Source organism: Phacochoerus africanus, chromosome 1, assembly GCF_016906955.1.
Source record: "Phacochoerus africanus isolate WHEZ1 chromosome 1, ROS_Pafr_v1, whole genome shotgun sequence".
Classification (NCBI taxonomy): domain Eukaryota; kingdom Metazoa; phylum Chordata; class Mammalia; order Artiodactyla; family Suidae; genus Phacochoerus; species Phacochoerus africanus.
This window is the reverse complement of record NC_062544.1, coordinates 195984055-196007543: the sequence shown is the minus strand read 5'-3', so window position 1 is coordinate 196007543 and position 23489 is coordinate 195984055. Positions and strand designations below refer to the sequence as shown.

General features: G+C 42.0%; 1 long non-coding RNA gene across 2 annotated transcripts in view; it reads right to left on the bottom strand.

The window, feature by feature from the left end:
- The window catches only part of LOC125130885 (uncharacterized), a 544324-nt gene extending 521263 nt beyond the window's left edge, over positions 1-23061 (bottom strand). For both annotated transcript variants that reach the window (XR_007135820.1, XR_007135821.1), the window contains exon 1: positions 22922-23061. This is a non-coding gene — a long non-coding RNA (uncharacterized LOC125130885). The remainder of the gene's footprint in view (positions 1-22921) is intronic.
- Between the last annotated feature and the right edge of the window lie 428 nt (positions 23062-23489).

The window sequence follows — 23489 nt, the reverse complement described above, 5'->3', positions numbered from 1 at the left end:
ACTGCATCCTTTCTCACATTTTCTTCCATCTCCATCTAGTCCATGGCCCGACACTCTTCACATCTTCCATCTCATCCTTTCTCCTGGCTCCATCCCATCATCAGCATTGTAGGCTGCATTGTATATTATTTTAAAAAAATAAAATAAATTCCTCTTATAACCCTTCACAACTCAAATTTCATTAAAAAGCTATGTTCTACCCAAATAACAAATGTTGGTGAGGATATAGAAAAAGAGAACCCTCCTACACTGTTGATGGGAATGTAAATTGGTACAGCCACTGTGGAAAACAGTATGGAGGTTTCTCAAAAACCTAAAAGTAGAACTATCATATGACCCAGCAATTCCACTCCTGGGTATACATATATATAAAAAAAAAAAGAAAAAAAAAACCCACTAATTGAAAAGATAGATGCACCCCAATGTTCACAGCATTACACCAATTGCCCAGATATGGAAGCAACCTAAGTGTTCATCAGCAAATAAATGTATAAATAAGATGTGGTATGCACGTACATATAACGCATGTATATATAATATATATATTATACACAGACAGTGGAATAATAGACATAAAAAGAACAAAAGTTTGCCCCTAGGATGGACTTGGAGGGCATTAAGCTACATGAAATACATCAGACAAAAGAAGACAGATACTGTATGATATGGGTATAAAGCTCAAGGGTGTCACATGGGGAGTATAGCCAATATTTTGTAATAACTGTAAATGGAAAATAACCTTTAAAATTTGTATAAAAATATTTTTTTTTTCATCTATGTCCAATCACTGCCTCCTCAGCTGCACTATCCTACTCCCTTCTCAGCCAAGGCCGTTCACACCTGTCCCTACTTCTCCCCAGAAACCACTCCTGCCAAGATGGCTAGTGATATCCTTATGCCAAACCCAATTGTTTTTGTTTCTGTGCTCTCTTAGCTGATTTCAATACTGTTTAACACTCCCCCTACGCTTAATTTTTTCGCAAAAAAAGAAAAAGAAAAAAAACCACCAAAAGGAAAAAAACCTTTTGGTTTTCACTCTAATCTGGCTGAATCTCTTTTGCTGGCTCTTTTTAAAATATCAGTTTAATGTGACCCCTGGGTTTGTTTTATGGCTCTCTTATTTCCTTATACACACTCTCCCAGTGATGTCATCCTCTCAATAGATTCAGTCACCATTTATGTGTGAATGACTATCACAGTCTATCTCTCCGGCTAAGTTTCAGAAACTTGGATCCAATTGGCATCGCCATTTGGCTATTCCAGAAGCTACTTAAGCTCAACATGTCTAAAATTAGACTCATCTCTGCTCAAAGTTGTTCTTTCTTATGGGCTTACCATCTTTTTGGATAACGCCACAGTCTTAGTTTTGCTACACCATCACCAGTGTAGGCAGAGTTTTCGATATCTTAAGGGTAGTGTACTCTTATTTATCCCTCTTCTGATCCAATTAGTGCAGATTCATTCTTTTCACTCTATTGTTCGTGTGACTTTAAATATCAATCATGTTAGAAAAATCACTACTTTGAATATATAACAAACCTAAATAGTACAGAAAACACTAAATGAAATTCTTTGAGCCATTACTAATATTCAATCCCTTTCTGAAGTGCCACTAAAAATCCAAATCCCTAAGGACTAGAAGGATTAGATGGACTCTAATTTAAGAAATCTTGACATTACCCTAGAAAAATTTACTCACATATCATTATATATACACTATCTTATAAAGTATATCTAGGCCTAACTTCTGTTCTTCCTTACATATTGGATAATTAAGGTTGAATAAAAACTATTATAATGGGCAACCAGGCAAAGACAAAGCAAAGGATGGCACAAGTGTTGATCTCCCATGCTTTCTGAGATCTCCTTCACCTGCAAAATGGGGTGATAATACCTACCTCAGATGAATGTTGGGAGGATTTAATAAGACAATGAGCACAAAATACCTGGCATAAGCTGCATGCTCAATAATTTCAACAACAACAAAAAATTATTTAAAAACTTTCCCACCATTCTCTCCTTTCCCCCAATTTTGAGGCAATTTAAGCTTTCTGGTGAAGAATGACATATACCTAGAAAAAGCCAACATGATCCCAGATCAGAAATGTTCCAATGGACCTGTAGGAGATTAAGTTTGACATAAAATTATTTCAAGTATCTAAGACAATTTCTCAGGTATACCCTCTAATGGACCCAGGCCCCTAGGGTACCTTAAGAGTGGATGCGACTGCTTGAGGCCCTCAAAATTCTCACTGATAAGATTTTTAAGTGGCCAGAGGCAGTTAAGACTGGTTTCCCCTCCAGAGGCAACTGCAGTACATACACAGAATTCTCACAAAGCCCAGTACTAAGAATGAGAAAAGGGAAGTGAAGAACAAAGAAGATTCCTTGGATATTATCAGCTATCTCCTCTAAAAATTCTGGGCTTTCTTTCAAAATAACAACAAACCGGGAAGAAAGTCTGTACAATGAGGGATGGGGAAGAGCAGCTGACTATGCCTAGGAAGAAAGAGGAATTGTTCTTTAAATCTGCCTGGGGGGTTGAGTGGTGAGGGTGAGGTGGAGGGGAGCAATCCTCAATAGACTCTCCACAAAAAAGGAAGAACCAAGCTGATGACATTCTGAGTACAACTGTGCAAAGCCCCACCTTGCTGGTGCTAGTCCAGCTACCGGCCACCAACAGCCTTCACAAGGGACTGAGCAAAGATCCCTTTCACAATTTCTTTAGTAGAGCCCTGACAGGGAGCTCCCATAGAATAGGCCACAAGATAGAACCAGGTCTAAAATCCCAACATAATGAATATGTTATTAGTGTAAGCACTGGCAGCGTGGATCTCATAGAATCTTCTTTGACTGTAAGAACCCAGGCCTGACTTTTTTCTAGGGCAGCCACCTTCAAAGTGGGGCGCACACATACCCCTGTAGGCACATGAAGACTTTCTAAGAGATACACAGAAAAAGATAGTTTTATGATAATCAATTTCCTCAACTTTCATGTACTATATAGCTGAGAAAGAGCTTAATGTCAAGGTGACCTCTTCATCTCCCTGTCTCCTACTTTACTAAAGAAATGCACACCAAATATTCAGCCATAAAAAAGAAGGAATTCTTTTCATATGCAACAACATGGACAGACCTTGAGGACATGAAGGCATTACTCTAAGCCAATAAGTTAGACAAAGAAGGGCAAATACCATATGATCTCACTTACAAAAACATGCAAACAAAAAAACAAACCCATAGATACAGGGAGCAGATTGGTGATTGCCACAGTTGGGGTGGGCGGGATGTGGGGGCAAATGAGAGAAGGTAGTTAAAGACTACAAACTTCCAATTATAACATAAAGCCCTAGGGATGTAACGTACAGCATGGTGACTATAGTAAACAACACAATATTATGTATTTGAAAGTTGCTTAGAGAGCAGATCTTTTTTCATAGTTTTTTTTTTTTTTTTTTTGGTCTTTTTGCCTTTCTAGGGCCACTCCCATGGCACATGGAGATTCCCAGGCTAGGGGTCTAATCGGAGCTGCAGACACCAGCCTACGCCAGAGCCACAGCAACACGGGATTCGAGCCGCATCTGCGGCCTACACCACAGCTCACGGCAACGCCAGATCCCTAACCCACTGAGTAAGGCCAGGGATCAAACCCACAACCTCATGGTTCCTAGTCGGATTCATTAACCACTGAGCCATGACAGGAACTCCCCATAGAGAGCAGATCTTGAAAGTTCTCATCACAACAAAAAAATATTGTAACTCTATGAGATCACGGATGTTAACCATACTTTTTGTCTTATTGTGGTGGTCATGTCACAATACATATAAATATCAAACTTTTATGTTTACATCTGAAACTAATATATAAAGCTATATGTAAATTATATCTCAACTTTAAAAAGTATACACTATAAGCAAGCAGAAATATAATAAATAAATAAATAAGTAAAATTTCCACTACATACCCTATAATTTTTCCCAATGTTACTATGGTGTACTGCCCTGGGGCATGAACAAGTGTAGAACAAAGGAAGAATTGAGTCTTAGAATAGGTATAGAGAAAGTAAATAATTTTAAGGACTTGAAATAAATACCTTTGCTGGTCAGGTGGTGTCTGAGTTCAGGCTGCTATAATATCATATCATATACCGGGTGTCTTACAAACAACAGAGTGTATTCCTTACAGTTCTGGAGACTGGTAGGTCAAGATCAAGCCACCAGCAGATTCAGTGTCTGGTGTGAGCCTGCTTTGGTTCATAGATGGCCATTTTTTCACAATGACCTCACATGGCAGAAGAGGTGAGGGCTCTCTCTGGGGTTTCTTTTATAAGGGCTCTAATATAATTCAAGAAGCTTCCAGCCTCATGACCTAATCACCTCTCAGAGGCAACACTTCAAAATACAATCACATTGGGGATTAGATTTCAACATATGAATCTGAAGAGGACACAGGTATTCAGGCTACAGAAGGTGTCTTATTTCTTGCTCCTCACAAAATTAAAGTAGGATGTAATCACATGAGATTTTTGGCAAGCCAAAAAATGAAACCTTTGGCAAATGATTCCGAAGGAGATAGAGAATGAAAGAAAGGCAAACAACAAATATGAAGATGATATTGCTATTTAAAAACCACTTTCACTTCCATCTTTCTGGTCATATGATAACATTTCCTATGTGCACACAAGTGTATGAACAAAAACTAGAATAGAATTAATGCTCATTCTAGTAATAGGAAGTAGTAGTCATCCATGGATAAGCTAATTGGAAGAAAAGCCATATTCACCTTATTACAATATATAGTCAATAAAAATTAACACTTAAAGCCATATAATCACATAGAATTTTTAAAAATTAAAACAGATTTATTTTGTTAGCCCTATAAGGATACCCATATAAGATCAAGGAGAAAAAAAAAATGTAAAACTTGCCAGTATTTAAGGTGAGCTTGTTCACGTATTTTCACTTTTTTTTTTTTTTTTTGTCTTTCTTTGCTATTTCTTGGGCCGCTCCCGTGCATATGGAGGTTCCCAGGCTAGGGGCTGAATTGGAGCTGCAGCCACCGGCCTACGCCAGAGCCACAGCAACGCTGGATCCAAGCCGTGTCTGCAACCTACACCACAGCTCACCGCAACGCCGGATCATTAACCCACTGAGCAAGGGCAGGGACCGAACCCGCAACCTCATGGTTCCTAGTCAGATTCGTTAACCACTCCGCCACGATGGGAACTCCACATATTTTTTAAGTATATGATCATGGGTATCTGATTGCTGTGGTATTTGGATTCCCCTGGATCTATTTTTAAAAGTGATGTAACAGTTTTATTCCCAAATGTCCACTTTTGCAGTATACTAGATATTATATCTTTTGCAACAACTTCAACTTATGTTGCAAAACTGGAGCTGTCATTTTTTAAAAGAACTGAGGACATATTACATTTTGAAAAACTTTAGGGGGTACATGACCAAGAGTCTAAAGATGACAACTATTAGGAGTTCCCGTCATGGCACAGCAAAAACGAATCTGACTAGGAACCATGAGGTTGCGGGTTCAATCCCTGGCCTCGCTCAATGGGTTAACAATCCGGCATTACCATTAGCTGTGGTGTAGGTTACAGACGCAGCTCGGATCTGGCGTTGCTGTAGCTCTGGCACAGGAAGGCAGCAATAGCTCCAGTTGGCCCCCTGGCTTGGGAATCTCCATATGCCGCAGGTGTGGCCCTAAAAAAGGACAAAAGACAAAATTTTTTTAAAAAATAATTAAAAAATAAAGATGACAACTATTACAGAACAGAAGTCCCCTAACCTTTTCAGTGGGAGCATTCCTTAAACATTTTTAAGTTTGTAAGGCAGGAGTAGTTTTACTTTCTTTATCTATTAACCAAGAAAAATTAAGTAACAAAAAAATAGTGTCACTTGTCAATAACACTCATAAATTATAAATTATTAAATGAATTTTATTATTCATTAAAATAGCAATGCATGCATCTAAATATTCTAACCCATATAGATTTGAAGTGTAATATCCACTAACCTAGAGAGAAGGTTTAGGGCACCCAAGGATTCACAGAAGTTCTATACTAACACCAGAGCCCCTAGTCTCAGAACCACACTCCCCTGGTTGGGGTCCTCTGGCTTTGTAGAGTGGTCTCTCCTTGTGAGAGGGTAGGAAAATACCCATGAAGCCCATTTCAAGGGGAAATCTTTAGAAGGAGTATATAGGTTCAAATGCTTTTTGCAGCCAAGCAGGTAGCTCAAATGAGTGACCCTGCCTAGGAGTAGATTGGAACTGTAGCCAATAGCAAGCTGTGTCTGGGTTAAAGGGACAATTTCAGCTCTACCTGTTGACATGGCTTGCATTGCTGGAAGCTTTTCACTTTTCCAGAAGAGGTGGGTTTTTATGCGAAAATATCTTTAAAAACTGTTTGGGCCAACCTACCCGCAAATATGAGCGGAATTTAGCCCTTAGACCTCCAGTGTGCCATCTCTGTTCAGTGCTACTCAAAGTGCACCCAGATCTAAGAACTGTTTGCTACATTCCAAATGAGATGCATATAGCAACTGATAATGACATTTAGAAACATGTATAGTAGTTTGACAGTAATTTTGCGAATATAATTTTCTGACTCTAGTAATAAGAAAATTGTGATTGTATTATTGGATTTTTGCAATTTATTTCTCTAATTTTTTTTAAACATTAGTGAGCAATGGGTTAGAAATCTTGCCCACAGATATTTTAACCATTGCTGTGGTCTTTTCATCAAGGTAAAGGGTCTATGTGAAGATGCTGTCTTTTCTAAATCAAATTAGGGCTTGATAAATGATGTTAATCTCGGGAATTTTCACATTACTATCTGAAAAGACACAGCCTGTAGTTAAAATGCACCCAATTCTAAACAGCTGACAGATATTTAGCAGTAAAGGCCTGGAAGCTGACCTCTTTTCCCTAGAGGAACTGGGAACTATCATGTCATTCCTGCAGGACTGCTCCCAGGCCCATTACGCCACCAAACTTCCTGAAGGGGCATCTGTGAGATGAGCAACCAGATGCCATAGGTCACACAGAGTTCCTCCCCCCCCCCCCCCGCCCCAGCACAAAAGGACCAACCCAGCAAAGGCCCTCAGCTCTGAGCAGAGAGCATGCTCTCCAGCTGTTGTTTCTGTATCTGCCTCTGGGAACATACCAAGCTTCTCTAGGACCAAGAATCCTGCTTCTTGGTCTCCCCAGCTTAGTTCCATTGCACTGAATTTTCTCCTCTCCCTGGCCAGCATAGGCTCCTTGCTTGTCAAAGGTGTCAGCCACCTAGTTCTGGAGCTTTAACAGCTGACAACCAGCTTCCTGTCCTGGAGCTTCTGCCCAAGTGGTCCCGTGACCTTTGTTCTCCCTGCTTAGGTAGAAGCTCCAGGTTAGGAAGTTAGTGGCCAGCTATCAAAGCTCAACATCTAGAATCAGATGGCTGATATCCTTATATAGTAAAGACCGCTACATGGGTCACATACAAAGAAGAGGCTTGGGCACAGGCCAGAGGGACAACAGGCAAGAAAAGAGAAGTGCTTAGATATTTGAGAGCCTCCTCATCTTAACTACCAAAGGGACAAACTCTCTGGTCTGCACAGTCCTCTCTAAGGAACTAAGGGAAAGCCCCTAAGTCAACAGTGCACTGGTTGGTGATGCACCCCACCTTCCCAACCCCCTTTAGCAGCTTCTAGCTTCACAGAACAAAACCTACTGAACCACCTTGGAAGGATGGCACACTGGACCTTGTCAGCTGCCTGCACCTCAGAAATTTCCAGGGTAAAACTGGAGGTGGGGTAGGAGGGTTGTTGGGCAGGCTTGCAAAGGTGATTTTAGAAGTGCAAACCTGGTGGGGAATTTTTCCTCAGACCACCTGGAGGGAAGTGGTTATAATTGACTACAAATTCTCCTGAAATGATCAAGTACATAGAGGGAAGGTGTTACATTGTTGAGAAACATGGCTGCTTTGCTTTCTTCTGGGGAGCCCTAGAGACTTTTATATCAATCCCTGATCTCTCCCAGCCTTGGGTACAGAGGATGAGATCAGGCCAGTGAAGAAATGCACTCCCCTTGTGATCTTCCAGGTAGCCACCAGTTTCCCACTGAGTGTATTTTTTGCAATTTAAGATAATGGAAGATTTTCAATGAGATCAGCCTTGTGTGTGTAAAAAAAAAAAAAAAACATATAGCCTGTTTGGCCAAACTTAAAAGGTACCATGTTGTGGAAGTTACTGAGTTTTACATATTTTAACTGAAGGGGGGGTGTTTGTATTAACAGAACAAAAGTGCAGTAATCTATACAATTAGTTATTTAAGCCATTACAAGTACCATTACAGCAGGAGGGAAGGAAGAAAATACCTAAAATATATAAAATTACTTTAAAAACTCATTCTAGAAAAGGAAATGCCAGAGGAGGAAGATAAGGAGTCTTAATTAACAACAAATTCATCTATTTCTCTCCTTCAAAACGAGACACTCTTCAAGGCAATTTGCTTGGAGAGCAGTTTAGCACCATAAATCTGGGATTTTTTTTATGTGTGTTTGCTCCGAAAGAGGCTTAAGAAAAACACAGCAACCAAACCACCCAAGCCAGCCCTGGAGGGAAAAAGAAGACCTAATCACCCGTGATGGCGATTACATAATAGAGACTCACACACAAACCCCAAGAGTCTCAAAAGAGTCAGCCTTTGGCTTCCTGTCATAAAACATGCCTTTTTTTCCTTTGGGAGGATCACTAAAAATGCTTCTTAAAGACCAAGTGGATGTCTTTGGTAGAAATAGAGGTCACTTAGTAATGATTTATAGGTGCACCCCCAGCCAAAATAAAGCATGTATTGATATCTAAAGTGCATCTGCATTTAGTGCAGCAAAAGCACATACTCTGTTTCTAATCGGTGCCCTGAAGATGCTCCCCCAGGAGGAAAAGGCCTGGCTTGGGCAGCCGCCCCTCCCGAGGCCCACGTCCCGGGCCCTTCCTTAGGCAGCCAGAGTGCTCCTCTCTTAGATAATGCCAGGTACTCTGGAAAGTAGCCTTGTAATAATACACAAACCCCTGATGATGTCAGCGTGTTATTGACTTTCCAAGTCTGAATGACTGAGCAGAGAAGCGGGGGTGGGGCGCGATCCATCCGGCAGCGCGGGGACCGGCCAAGCGAAAATGAGTTCGCGGGCTGGACTGGGGGAGGGGCGGCAGCGGCTCAGCGCTCAGGCTCTCTGGCTCCGCAGCGGCGTCGGGGTCTCTGCAGCCCAGCCCCATCGTGGCTCCCAACTCTAGTTCCTTCACTATTTATGTTTGGTCAAACACCCCTCTGGCAAAAATTACTCATGCCGCAATCCCCTGCCCTACCCCAAGCTTTAGTCACGTGGCCGAGCCTGATTACCAAGCGAGGAGCAGAGGGCGAGAAAGAAGATTCCTGCCCCCTCCCCCACTCTGTACTGGAGCCTTCCTCCCCCGCTGCGGTGAATTCGCAGATTCGAGGGTCGCCAGCTGCGGAGTATTTCCCTCTACGTGATACCCCCTTGGAAACTGCACCTCAGCGATGGTGACATTTTATAGGACATGTCTGGCTTCCTTTATGGCGCTGGAATTGCAGGTGTAGGGTGGTAGGTTCCCGCTTTCACCCTGCAAATTGACCAAAGGGCGGTCTGTAATCTTCAAGGCTAGGTGTGAATCGGGCAAGGTTGCCCTTAAATGGAATTGCGTTCAGAGGCTGAGATCTGGAGAGGAGCACTCCCAGCTGGGGCGTGGCCTTCCCCACTGGGCCTAGGCCTTCTTTTCTGGCCTCGCAGCTTCTGCCTGCTCCCCTTCCCCCGCATCCCCTCGCCCACCTGCCTTAGCAGGCGCAACTCTGGGACTAGGCACCCAGACCTCTACCCGCTGGCGCAGCTCCCTTCCTCCCTCTCCTAGACCTGTTGAAACCTTCCTAGACAGCCCAGGGACGGCGCAGAATTTCAGCCTTAAATCCCAGGGACGGACTGATCCTCCTCGGAACTCCTGCCACCCTCTCCCCCGCCCCCTACACACAAACCCAAGGAGTTGTTTGTGGGAGCCCCCTCCGGGGCACACCGCACACTGGCTGTGCGCTGCCTGATTCCCAGTCCTGTTCTGACCCTTATTAGGTGTTTAAGTATGGACAGAGTGCTTAACCTCTCTGTATCCCTCATCTGTAAAAACGGGGTAGCTGTAATCCCTGCAGTCACTGTTTTGAGGATTAAATGAAAGCTGGATTTCGTAAGGGACACCAGCCTTCAAATATTCCAGTTTTTGCCCTCAGTAGTATTACTTGTCAGGCCAGATTCGCTGTGATGGTTCTGAAAAAGTGGTCGGCTTAAGTGCTGGCCCTGTACCCCCTACTCACTCTCCCGGCTTTGTGGAGCCCGGTGCCTCCCTGATCTCTCTCTCCCCGTCTCCCTCTCTCCCCCTCTCCCCCCTCCCCCCTCCCTCTTCCCCCTCCCCCCTCCCTCTCCCCCCTCCCTCTCCCCCTCTCCCTCTCTCCCCCTCCCTTTCTCCCCCCTCTCCTCTCCCTGGTCTCACATATCCCAGAGAAGAGCTCTCTTGGTGCCTTTACTACTGGTGCAAGTGGGGGCAGGGCAAGGAATGTGCCTCTGACCTAAACTGGATTATTCCCAGCCCTTTCCCAAATCCTCTCCTCCCCCACTTCGCCACGTGGGATTGGTCCAGAAGTGAAGAGCTGACACTTTTAGTCCAATAAGAAGTCTTAGAGAATTTTGAAACTGGAAGTGAAAAAAATTTCTCCTCAGGCCTAAAGCTGCAAGATGTTATTAAGTTAGGAACCTTCTCTATGACCGTGTTTCCCGTCAGGTGGAGGAAAGGCCAATCTGAAGACAGAGATAGGGGTAGAGGTAGAGATAGAGAGATAGAGCCAGGCTGGGAGAACGCAGCTGAGAGGCCAAGAAAGGTCTGATGTTGGCATTGCTACCTTCCTGTGCCCCTGATACAGTCCCACTTACCCAAGGTTCCTTGGGACAGCCCAGTATTTTTTACAACAAATTCCTATTGTTCGACTTAGTTTACATTTTTATTACTTGCAACCAAAAATATCCTAATAATACACCAGCACGGCCCTTACTGGTCTAATTTGTATAGTATCTTAGTTGAGCTCGAGACTAGCTCCCCACCTCTACCATAAACCACACTCGGGGAAAGAAATGTTTTGTCCCCACCCCCACCCCAGCCCAGTGCCTCACAACAAGCTGCTCCATAAATGCTCTTCACATTGAATTGAGCAAGGTATCAGTGGACAGTAAGTGCCTTCGCGGCTGTTAGGGGCGGGGGGGGGGGGGGGGGGGTCCACGGGGGGTTCCACTGGTTCCTTTACCTATTGCTACAATCTTCTGGAAGCCTATTTATTCTGCCCTTGTGGTAATTAGGGTTTATTCTAGTGAATAGAAAGAGAAAAGAGAAGAAACTTTATCCCCTCTAAATTGCATTTTAATAAAAATCCTGGAGAAAATGAGTGAATTGTCAGGCTTAATAATTCCCCTTGGGTTTTTATTGGAAGAGAGGCTGAAAAAATGTACAGTATTCAACATTTATGGGACAGCAGATCCATATTTTATCTGAAAATAAAATGCTGCAGTGACTTAACCTCTTTCTCCTCCCCGCCCCATTTGTTTCCAAAAGGTTTTTTTCCAGCCCATGAGTCACTTCCAGGCAGATCCAAAGACAAAAGCTGGCTAATTGTGTGTCAGTGAGTCAGGTCCCCACCCTGCCTTATCAGGAATACTCTTTCCAACTCTGAGAAGACAGGACACTTTTCAGCCTATGAGGTGCTGAGTGGAACCTGTTGCATACCAGGGAGTAGTGCTGGGGCCCTCCCAAATCCTTCTGGCATCTGGCAGCTGATCTCTCAGCAGATAGCACCTTGGGGTGTTTCCTTCCCAGGGTTATTTTAAATCTGGAACTCACCATGCAATTTACTGTTTTCAAGGCATCCTGCTGAGCCCAGGGATACAAAAGTGAAATGATATCTACAAAAGGAAGCCAGAGATCTCTAACAATCTGTCAAATAATGAAGGGGAAAGGGGGGAAAGAATCACTGTCAGACAAGCTTTGAGGGTTGCAGAGGGATTCATGCTAAGACTAATGATTTAAGTCTCCAAGCCTCACCATTTCAGCAACAGTACCTGGTTGACGGTTTCCAACTTCTTCCCTCATTCTCAAGAGGCTTCCTGGATGCCAGTCTCGTTTTCCAACCACTTCTCTCTGCTCCCCTCCCTCACATCATCTCCCAGCCTCCCTTTTCTGTATATCTCTCTCTTCTAGATAATGGTACATCTACCTGGTACTCATACCAAAAAAGCAATTCCTACTTTGTTCTTTTCTCCACTTATCACATCCAGTCCATCAGCTTATTTACCTCCCAAAGCTATCTCCACCCATGTGCATCTCCTCATCTATGCTACCAGAGCTGTAAAAGTTCCCTCATCTCTCTCATCCCTCTGCTCAGGCCTCCTAGGCTTTCTGTAATATGGTCCCTTTACCCATTCACACCACCTTCCCCAGCTCACACAACTCCAGACCTCTTTTTCTTCTTCTTCCACCCCACCCCTTCCTACCCTAAGGTTTCTGTTCATGGAGTTGATTCCCTCTGCCTGGAAGACTCTTCTGGCTCCGCCTGGGACTGACTCCTCCATATCTGTCTTAGTCCATTCCGGCTGCCATCAAAAACATATCATAGGCTGGGTGGCTTACACACTAGAAATTTATTTCTTATAATTTTGGAGGCTGGAAAGTCCAAGATCAAGGTGCCAGCAGATTCGATGTCTGGTGAGGGCCTACTTCCTGGTTTTCAGACAGAAGTCTTGCTGGGTTCTCACATGGCGGAGAGAGAGATCATCCTTCTCATGTCTCTTCTTATAAGGGCACTAACACTATTCCTGAGGGCTCCTAAACCTAAATACTTCCCAAAGGCCTCATCTTATATTTAGGATTCAGATTTTAGCATATGCATTTTCAGGGACACAAATATTCAGACCACAGCAGTATTCTTCAGGTTTCAGTGTAGTGGTCACTTCCCTAGAGAGGTCTCCATGACCACCACATCTGTGGCCTGCACAACACTTACCATAATCAGTAGTGATCAATTACATCTTTATTTTCTTTTATTTTCTCATGGCCACATTCGTGAAGGAAGGTCCCGGGCCAGGGACTGAATTCAAGCCGTAGCTGCAACCTGTGGCAATGCTGGATCGTTTTAATCCACTGCACCAGGCCAGGGATCAAACCCACACCTCTGCAGGACCTAAGCCACTGCAGTCAGATTCTTAACCCACTGTGCCACAGCAGGAACTCACTATATTACATCTTATTTTGCTTGTCTCTTTATTCTCTGTTTGGAATATAACCTCTGGGAAGGGAAAGTTCTTATCAGGCTTATTCATTGTTCACTGATGAGTTCATTGACCAGTATCGATTTCATAGCAGACACAGAGTAAGTCCTTTTTGATGAATGAGTGAAGACAGTAGAAAAAGCTCAGTGTAGACATAGCCAAATTACCTCCTCAAGGAAAAGAGGAGGTCCTCCAGTAGATTCCAGAAGAAGGGCATCTCAGAAAGGCAGAAAGGCATTCACCCACCAAGTGTGTCCCTGGAACGCTCTCTAGACCCAACTTAATTCTCCAGCTATTCCTTCTTCCTTTTATTGCTAAACAATGCTCAAGGATCACTGTGATTGTCTTCAATCCCTCTCTTTCCATTTTCTCCTACTTATCACCATCATGCTTCTTCCCCTAAACCACTACTACTGCTACTAAGCAGATCTCCATTTTGTTAAAGTCAACTGTCAGTTTTCAGGCTCATCTTAATGAACTCAGCAACAGCTGATGTAAGTGATCATTGATTGGTTCCTTCCAGAAATACTTTCTTCACTTGGCATCTGGGACACAACCCTCTGCTGTTTTTTTTTTCTCCCCTTACTGATGGCGCCATCCCAAACTCCTTGCTGTCTCCTCTCCTCTACTCATCTCTGTCCCTTGTCCACATCCTCATTCTGAAGGCTCCACTTTAAAAATAGATCCGTAATCTGACTACCTCTTACCACTGCCACTGCATTAACTTGGTCTAAGCCATAATTCTCTCTCACCTGATTATTGTAGCAGTGTCCCAGCTGGACTCCCTACTCCAGCACTTCAGTCTGTTCACAGAACAGTGGCCAGAGGGTCCTTAGAAAATATGTCAGGTCATGTCAGTCTCCTACACAAAACCCTCCCATGGCTTTCCATGTCATTTAGAGTCAAAGCAAAGTCCTTACAGTGGCATTCAAGACCCTGTTCCATCTGATCCCACCACCACCACCTCCCAACTTCCTTCTACTCTCTTGCTTTTTTCATTGGCATTCACAGAACACTAGCCTTGTGCTGTTTCTCCCACACGATAGCCATTCCCTGTGTCAAGGCCTTTGAGACAGCCCCTGACTCTGCCTGGAAGGCTGTTTTGGAGAAGTTTGCATGGCTTGCTCCTATATCAGCTAGCTATTGTTACAACTGTACTCATAACAGAAATGTCCCCTTAACCTTCTCAGAGAGACCTACTCCATCGCTCTAAATAAAATGCAGCTCCCATTCCCATTCCTGTCTTGGTTGAGTTTTCCCATAGTTCTCATCACTTTCTAACTTGCTATATAATGTTTATCATCTGTCTCCCCCTACAACATAGGCTCTGTTTTATTTACTAATATATCCTTGGCACTGAGAACAGTGCCTGACAATCATTACTAGAAAGGCATTAAGTATCTGTTCAATAAATATGGAATTTGAGAAAGACAGTTTATAGCCCAGAGCCTAGAACAGTGCTGTAGCAGAGTGGGCATCATCATAGCACTGACAGAATTGGAGAATAAGCAGAAGCCATATTTTGTAAAGGCTTCATATGCTATGCTGAGTTGTTTGGATTTTATCTTTTGCAATGGAGTAGCACTGAACCTTTTTAAGCAATGAACTCTCATGACAGTAGATGTGCCTAATGTGGCCCTGAACACATCATGAAACACAGTAGGGTAGAGCCTGGTGGCCCAGAACCCAGGTGGTAGGCTCTGGGCAGCTGGACGAATGAGCATGAAGCCTTGTCTGAGCCTCTCAATTCACGCTGTGTGAGCAGTTGCTAACTTTGCTTACTGGCCTACATGATGAGGGCTCCCCACATGCGCCAGAAAGAATACATGGAACTTGAATATTGGGAAGGAGGCTCTCTTAGCCAGACTTCTTTCACCTAAGCCTCAAACTATGGGTTTCACTTGGAGTATGTATTGTGAGAATAATAGTCACTTACCCTTACATAGCACCATAGAGCTTACAAAGGATTTTTTCCAACTATTTCATCTAAAGACTCAAAGACCCAAAGTACTCTAGCCAGGATGTTTAAGTATCTAGCCACTTCACTGGTTAAGAAAGAAAATAACACTTATGTCCTGAAATTCACTAGGGAACTTTTCTGGTGAATTGCTAAGAACATAGTTAACACACAATCTGGGGTACTTCTTTTCTCCTTCTAACGAATACTATATTAGACCTGAAGTTTTCAGAGATTGGAGGTTAGTGTTGTTGTTCAGCTTGATCCCATAGATTCTTTAGAATCTATCAAATGACTCTTCTCTCTTCAGTCTAGTCCCTTGAGTATATTCAGAGACTCACATAAAGGCACTAACAGGTAAAGTAGGTACTTTCCCCAGTTACTTCTGCATAGCGTAAAAGATCGCACTTCGCTTCCCCCAACCACTGAAAAAGCATTCAGGCTTGTAAGAATATTTATAGGGCTACCAGGAGTTCCCCGTTAGTCCCCCAAACTCTTTGCACACCCCTAAAAGGGTCTGTTTTTACATAAATGGTCTTTGTACACCCACATGCCTTTCTAACTTGGCAGAAACCCAATTTGGCCATGACTGTATTTGAATGTTATGGACCAAGCAAGGAGATTCATATAGATAGACAGACTTTCATAGCTGGAAGAAGCTTTAGAAAGTGTCTAGTAGTCTAGCTTCTTCATCTTCCAGATAAGAAAACCGGGGCCCAAAGCAAAGGGAAAGGAAAAGAAAGGGATGCTTTCTAAGCCAATGCCATGATCCAGACCTGTGGCAGACAGTGTTCCATACATGACTTCCTTTATTCCTCCCTATGGCCAAAAAAAAAAAAAAATCTTTGTGGTCAATGAATTGAGTTCTCTAAGGAACAGAACCAACAGGCTATGTATATATAGTGAGAGAGATTTAGTTTAAGGAATTGGCTCATGAGATTGTGGAGGCTGGCAAGTCCAAAATCTCCAGGGTGGCATGTAAGACTGAAGACTCAGAGAAGAGCTGATGTTGCTGTTAAAGTCTAAAGGTCATCTGCTAGCAGAATTCCTTCTCACTGAGGGGAAGTCTGCCTTTTCTTCTAGTCAAGGCTTCAACTGATAGAATGAGGCCCAACTAACTACATTTATGGGAGGCAATCTGCTTTACTCAAAGTCCATCCAATTTAATTGTTAATCCAAAACACCCTCACAGAAACATCCAGAATAATATTTGACCAAATATCTGCACACTGTGACCCAGACAAGCTGACACAAAAAATTAACTGCCACAGGAGATAATATCATAATTTTACAAAGGTAATTTGAAAGCTGCTCTCCAGAAATTTTAAATGACTTTGTCGAGGTCACCTAGCTGATAAGCTGGGACTAGCACTTGAGACTTTTAAGTCCTAGAGGCTCTTCTTCCTGCTAAATTATGTTTTGTTCTCCAGTGAGCAGAAGGAAAATAACAATTTTTGAGTGCCAGATATTCAAATTTTTGCCAGGCTCTGGACTAAGTGATTTACACTAGGGCCCATTTAGTAGACCACCATCATATAGACCAGGAGATGGAATCTCAGGAAAGGGAAATAACAAGCTCAAAGTAGCAAGTAAGTTCCAATAAAGCAAAATTTGAATCTAGATCTATATGGTATTAATATTTCCCACCATCTGGCACTTTTTACTGATGTTTTCTTTGCAATTCATCTTTCTTTCAATTCGGCAGCATGTAATTTCTCCCCAAAATTTTAAGAAATGGCCCACAGTCTTCAGCCACTAAGACCACAGTGTCAGTTCAAAGTGAGTTCTCAAATATCAGATGTGACTATAAGACGAGGAGACTGATTTTAAAGAAATATATGAACTCCACCATGTGAAAATGAGTGTTGTCCCAATTAAAAAAGCTACTCCAGGCAACAATACACTCCTTTCAAAACCCTTCCATGGCTCTTCTTTTGAAATTCCCTTCAGGGCCCATATCACTTGCTTTTCCCAAATAGTTTTAATGTTAGAAAATGTTCATTGCTTGCTTTGATTTTTGGGAAACAGCCCAAAATCATCTGCTGCCAAATCTGTTGAATGAGGGACATGATCTAGCAAATATAATTTAGATAAGAGTAAAAAACTGAGGTGTGACTATAAAAAGATAGGTGATTTTCTTTAAATAGCAGAAACGTGGCCTCAAAGACAACCCAGTCTCATTTTTTTGAGCAATGACAGCAAAGTTTGAGTTGGAGAAAACAGTCTCCCAAGTGACTAAGAGGACAGACAGTAGTCTGTCTGGTTTATCCTGTTACATCATGGTCACTCCACAAGTTAAGCTTTTTTTTTTTTTTTTTTTTAAGAATCAATATTTTAAGAAGTATTTTGGAATTAGATACTCTTACACATCCCATGACTGTTTTTTGCTAGATGAAGACCTAGATAATGCTGTCAGGAGCTATAATAACTTAGCAGTCATAGGTCAGAGAAAATGATTGAGAATTTTCCATTATTTTTTGAATCTCAATAATGCAAATAGCAAATCAAAGTTTTTTTCTTATAATGAATGAAACTTATGTGATAAAAGATATAGCTCCCCCAAAAGCAAGTTAGAGAACTGTAGCTCTTTGAAAATTGAGGAAAAAATGTCTTTCTGCCACATAGTTGTCTTTGTAAATGTACCCCCATAATATCCCACATAATCCATACATGGAAGTCCCCTTAGATTCCACACATAATTAACACTTGGCAGAAATAAGGAGAGTGAGCCTGAGGCTCTCTTAAATTTCATTTAAGAAATTCAGATTTCTACGTGGGTGGCTGGGAGAGGGAGAACTTAGGTCCCACTTCTCCCTTAGTATTTCCAGTCTCTACATGAATTTATAAAGATGTCCTCAGCCAGTCAAAGGTATTTACTGAGTGTCTGCCATGTGTAGGGCAGTGTGTAATTACTGAGGGAGCCACAATGTGGTATGAAAGAAAAGATTCCAACTCTCATTTAATTGAGGTCGCAACAGACCTTAAATAATATCTAGGGTGTCTGTCCATAGAGATGGACAACCTGTGCTCAGGAAAGCATGTGGAGGCTGTTTGGGAAAGACTCACAAGACAGGCTATAGCCTGGAAGGCCACAGAAAGCTTGCTGTCGTTCATCCTACATATAAGGAGGTGGCTACGTTTCAGACACCGTTTTAGGTATAGTTGACTATGGGAATCTGAGGAGAGTCTTTTGATTGTTCAGTTTTCTCACTTAAGTAAAAGACAAATTCATTAGTGAGAATATGGATTGTGGAATCAGTGTTGGGGCTATTTAATTTTGTTTTAAACAGGTAATACTTGTATATGATATTAAATGCAAACATGTGAAAGGACAGAGAGAAAAATCTCTCTTCTCAACCAGGCCCCCAGTTAGGATGGCCTTTGAGCAGAAGACTGGCACAAAGGGAGCATTTAGTTAATTAACAAGAATCAAAAGAATTCTTGGGGTACCTAATTTTTTGATCCTGGGCCATTAGCTGACTTTCTGCCCAGAGCAGCAATTAAGAAAGGGTTTAAACCTGTTCCTGTCTTGATCGTCACAGGATTTTACTTTCCCACACATGGCTGCATATCTTTATTCTACTTCTTTATCATATTAAAAATATTTTGCCAGACAACTTCACCCAACACCTATTACTACCTTGATGCTTACTCTGGGTCAGTCTCTCCTAGGATGCCCAGAGCCAGGCCATCTCTGGGTATATTCTCTTCTGAGCTGTGTCCAGGGAAACCCAGAGTCCTGGAAGCATGTGGGTATGGACCCATCTCCTCAGGCTTAGCTCTAGCCCCCTCTCCCCAAGGAGGGCTCAGAGAGGAACTTCTAAAGGAGTTTGTTAGGACGGTTCAAGCATAAATTTCCCCAGGGTCCCCAGAACATTCTGTGAAACCAGGAAAAGTCAGGAACCCCCAATCATGTACTCATATCTTACACATTTATCTTGTTCTTATTAAAAAAGTTATTGGGGAGTCCCTTAAAAACATAGGAGGAAGCTGTCAGTTGAAATAAAATGCCATGTACCTCTTTCTGCAACTAACAACTTAAAAAAAGAGAGAAAATCTATATACCTTTATGCTGCTTGATAGGCAGCAGAACAGATATTCTACTGATAAAAAAAGACCCCCTGGATAGTTTTAAAAGGAAGGAATTAAGGGAGTTCCCATCGTGGTGTAGTGGTTAACGAATCCGACTAGGAACCATGAGGTTGCGGATTCATTCCCTGCCTTGCTCAGTAGATTAAGGATCCGGCGTTGCCTTGAGCTGTGGTGTAGGTCGCAGACACGGCTTGGATCCTGCGTTGCTGTGGCTCTGGCATAGGCCGGTGGCTACAGCTTCTATTAGCCCCCTAGCCTGGGAACCTCCATATGCCGCTGGAGCGGCTCAAGAAAAGGCAAAAAAGACAATAATAAAAAAAAAGAAAGAAAGAAAGAAAGAAAGAAAAAACTAGCTGCAAACAGATCAAATACTAAATATAAGAGCTTGAACTATAAAATTATTAGAATAAAACAAGGTAAAAATCTTCATGACTTTGGATTAGATGATAGCTTTCTGGATATAACACTAAAATCATAAGCAAAAAGAAAAATTAGATAAAGTAGACCTCATCAAAATGTAAAGGACACCATCAAGAAAATGAAAAGATAACCTACAAAAAAAAGAAAGAAATTGCTGGAGGTAAGACTACAGGCCAGATGTTCTTGAACTTCTGTGACTAAAACTCATAGCTAGAAATATATTATAAATTGAGACACAGAATACACATATATAACTATATGTACACACACCTATGAAACTGAAATACCAGTTGCATAAAACAAATTAACTTTTACTAAGGATAATGTACTTGAGTATTTTTTCTATTTTTTCTATTCTATTTTTCTATTCCATTTTATTTTATTCTAATCTATATTCTTTCTTTTTTCTTTTTTTCTTTTTTAATGCTTGTCTCAGAGCACTAAATAGATTTTATTACCTATAGTTTAGAAAACATTGCTCCAGGCTGATCTCTTAGGCACAACTCCCAAATCCTAGAACCAACTGCCTCTGTCTCATGGGAGAAAGTTGTTTCCATAGGTGCAGAAGCTGCTGAATCAGGAGGCCTCCTGCTGGATGAGGAGGCCACAGCTTAGCTACTGGCTCTATAACCAAGCCATCTCCAACAAACCTGCACCTTGTACCTCTAAATTAAATTCTGACAAATGCAATTCTTCCCTTTCTAGCCTCAACAAGTAGAAAAGGATGAAAATGAAATGAGAATGGATGAGTGGTACTAAGCCCATCCTTCTACAAGGGTGAAGGCAGCCATTCCAAACTTCAGACATTGCTGGACCTCCAGGCCACCTTGTTTCCTGGTCTTGACAATGAAAAATCTCAAGCCTAGGGTATTCCTGTACCCTTGAGAATCCAAGAACTCTATGAGTATACTTTTACCTGGGATGTACTGAGTATCACTAAAATTTCTTAGATTCAATCAGTTTGACAGTGTAGATATGGTCACTGATGAAACTGCATGCTCATCTGTAATTATTTGTGTATGGGTGACAAAAATATTTAGGACTGAATTTTAGGTTTTATTTGAAAATGGTACATATAAACTTGGCCTTTCAAAGAACTGCATTATACCTTCACAAATTTGGGGAGCATTTATCAACCACCATTCTGTGTCAGGTATTGTTATACCTGCTGTAATTCACAGTTAATTAACTTGTAATCTCTGCCCTCAAGGAACTTATAGTCTGATGGAATGATAATCCCATGAATCACATTAATAATGTTGGGTGACAAAGGTTAGGATGGGCTCAGTCACAGGCTGCCAAGGGAATACAGAGGAGGAAGACTTGAAAGAGACTGGAATTATGGAAAGATTTTGGAGGTGGTGACCTTTTCACCGAGTTTTGAAGGATAAGCAGTGGTTACTAGGTAGAGAAGCAGAAGGATGGGCCAGGGAGAAGAAAGAGCCAGCACAGCAGCCCCGGTGTATAAAACAGGTGATAAGCATGAGAGATTCTGGACTGTTCCACATGACTGAATAAAAGTAAGAGGGAACAGGTGGCATTTGATGCTAAATAGGCAGGCAGATCCCCAACATACCTACTCTGCTAGATAAATAACCAAGAAACATTAATGATTTATTTGAACACTGTAGGTTTAACTGCTTCTCTTTGCCATTGTTTCATGAAATTTCTAGGGTAGAACACATGGATTTAAGGTTTCTTCCTCATTTATCAGACATCCAGTACTCAGTATTGTTAATTATATGTGAGAGGTGGGATAAAGCCTGGTTATATTTTATGATATAAATACCACACTGAATGAACATCTGGAAATGGGGTCATTTATAACAGCACTATTAGAGGTAAGCAAATTTTGTTTAGGATATTCCAGGAAATACATATCTACATGTGTTTATAAAAGTACTCTTAAAAGAAAAAAATAAATGACCCATTTGTAATTGTGTTCATGTTATCAGTAAGAAGATGTAAATTCACAGCTGTCATAGAGAAATGCTCTGAGGCTGAACTCTTTTATATCAGCATTACAATTCTAGACTGTCTCTTGTGCTCCAAACCACTTGGAAACTTTTTGCCAGCTCTGGAATAGATAGCAGGCAGGGTAATACTCATTTAATTCTTTTGCACAGTAATCTGATGGCTGAATATGCTTCAGAGATTCTTTTAGGACTAGCTGGAGAATGAAATCAATCAGAGTGCATAAATTACAAGAAAAGTGCTGTTGGTGTCAATTACCTAAGCTCTGTGAATGTAAGTCTTCTAATTTCCTGTTAAATCAGTAATGTTACCAATCTCACTCTATTATTTTAAATAGGACTGTAACTGCAGTTGCTAGGAGTTGAATGAGAGTAGACAATTGTGAATATTTAATGAGTCTCACCAACTAATACCAAGTAGAAGGTGTCAATAACAGTGATATTCTAACAGGCTCTCAAAGCTCCACCCTGATGTCTGCAAAAGCAGCTTTAATTTGGTTTCCTTTTTTATGTGTGCCCCCATACTGTCTCTAAATCCATTCGTACACAGCAAATGCCAGGGGAGCATGGGGTGTTACTGTCGCCAGAGTGAGTCCCTATCTTTCCCCAAAGATAATGACCCTGAGTTGGTACAGGAAGTTTTGGCTGCACTTTCCCTGGTAGTCTACCCACCCCCACTGCCCACGGCTACATTTCACTGACTCATAATTTCCAAGTATGATCAGCATGCTAACAGGAAAGATACAGTCACTGGGCAAAGCAGCAGCCCTAGAGAGCTGGCCAAGGCCTATCCAATAACCTCTGCCACCATTGATGGCTAAACAGAAAGGACAACAACAACAGCACCAAAACCTAGAGTACCAGGACATTCAGCCCCCTGCAACCCCAAGCACCTCCTACAATACATGGCACTGAGTGAGGGAGTACAGCTATACTTAGCACTTGGCTATCAGTTTACCACCTATTCTCCAAATAATAAAACTAGCAAGTAGCACATGACACCGAACCTGTTACAGAAATCACATGGGCTTGGAGACAAATTACAGTTAAGATTTACATGCACCTGAGTTTGGGGCGGGGGCGGGGGCGGGGGCGGGGGGGTTGTCACGTACTGTTTGGTCAGGCTGGGTCTTGCCTGCTTCACAGGACTCCTGCTGCAATGAAACAGTCTTTCAGATGGCACGTAGGTGACACGACTCAGCCAGTTCTTGAACAGGAAACACAGCTCCACCCTTGCACTTTGCTTGGTAAAGCCTCATCTTCTTTGAGTCAAAGAACTGGAACTTTCTAAATCACCTCATTTGTCTTCAATTTGCATTTTTCTGTTTGTCAGCATCTTGCAAATGTAAAGATGCCTCTAGTTCTCTAAATTCATCCTCAGGTGCCCCTTTGTTTCCAATTACACTCACCAAACAGAAGTGGTGAATGAAGGGGAATCCTATGACAAAGACTAACTATTAATGAGTCAATTGTCCACCAGTCAGATGAACTTAATACCTAGATTCTAAATTCATTTAAGGAACTGGTGAGGAGCTCAAAGTCAGGTCTTAAAACTATATTTAGTCACTTGATCAGTTCAATACTTGCCTAACATTCTCAGAAGAGAAGTTTCATTTAGTGCTATGGGAATTAAATGTAAAAATGAATGAATGAAAAGAGAGAGCAAAGGGGAGGAAAGAA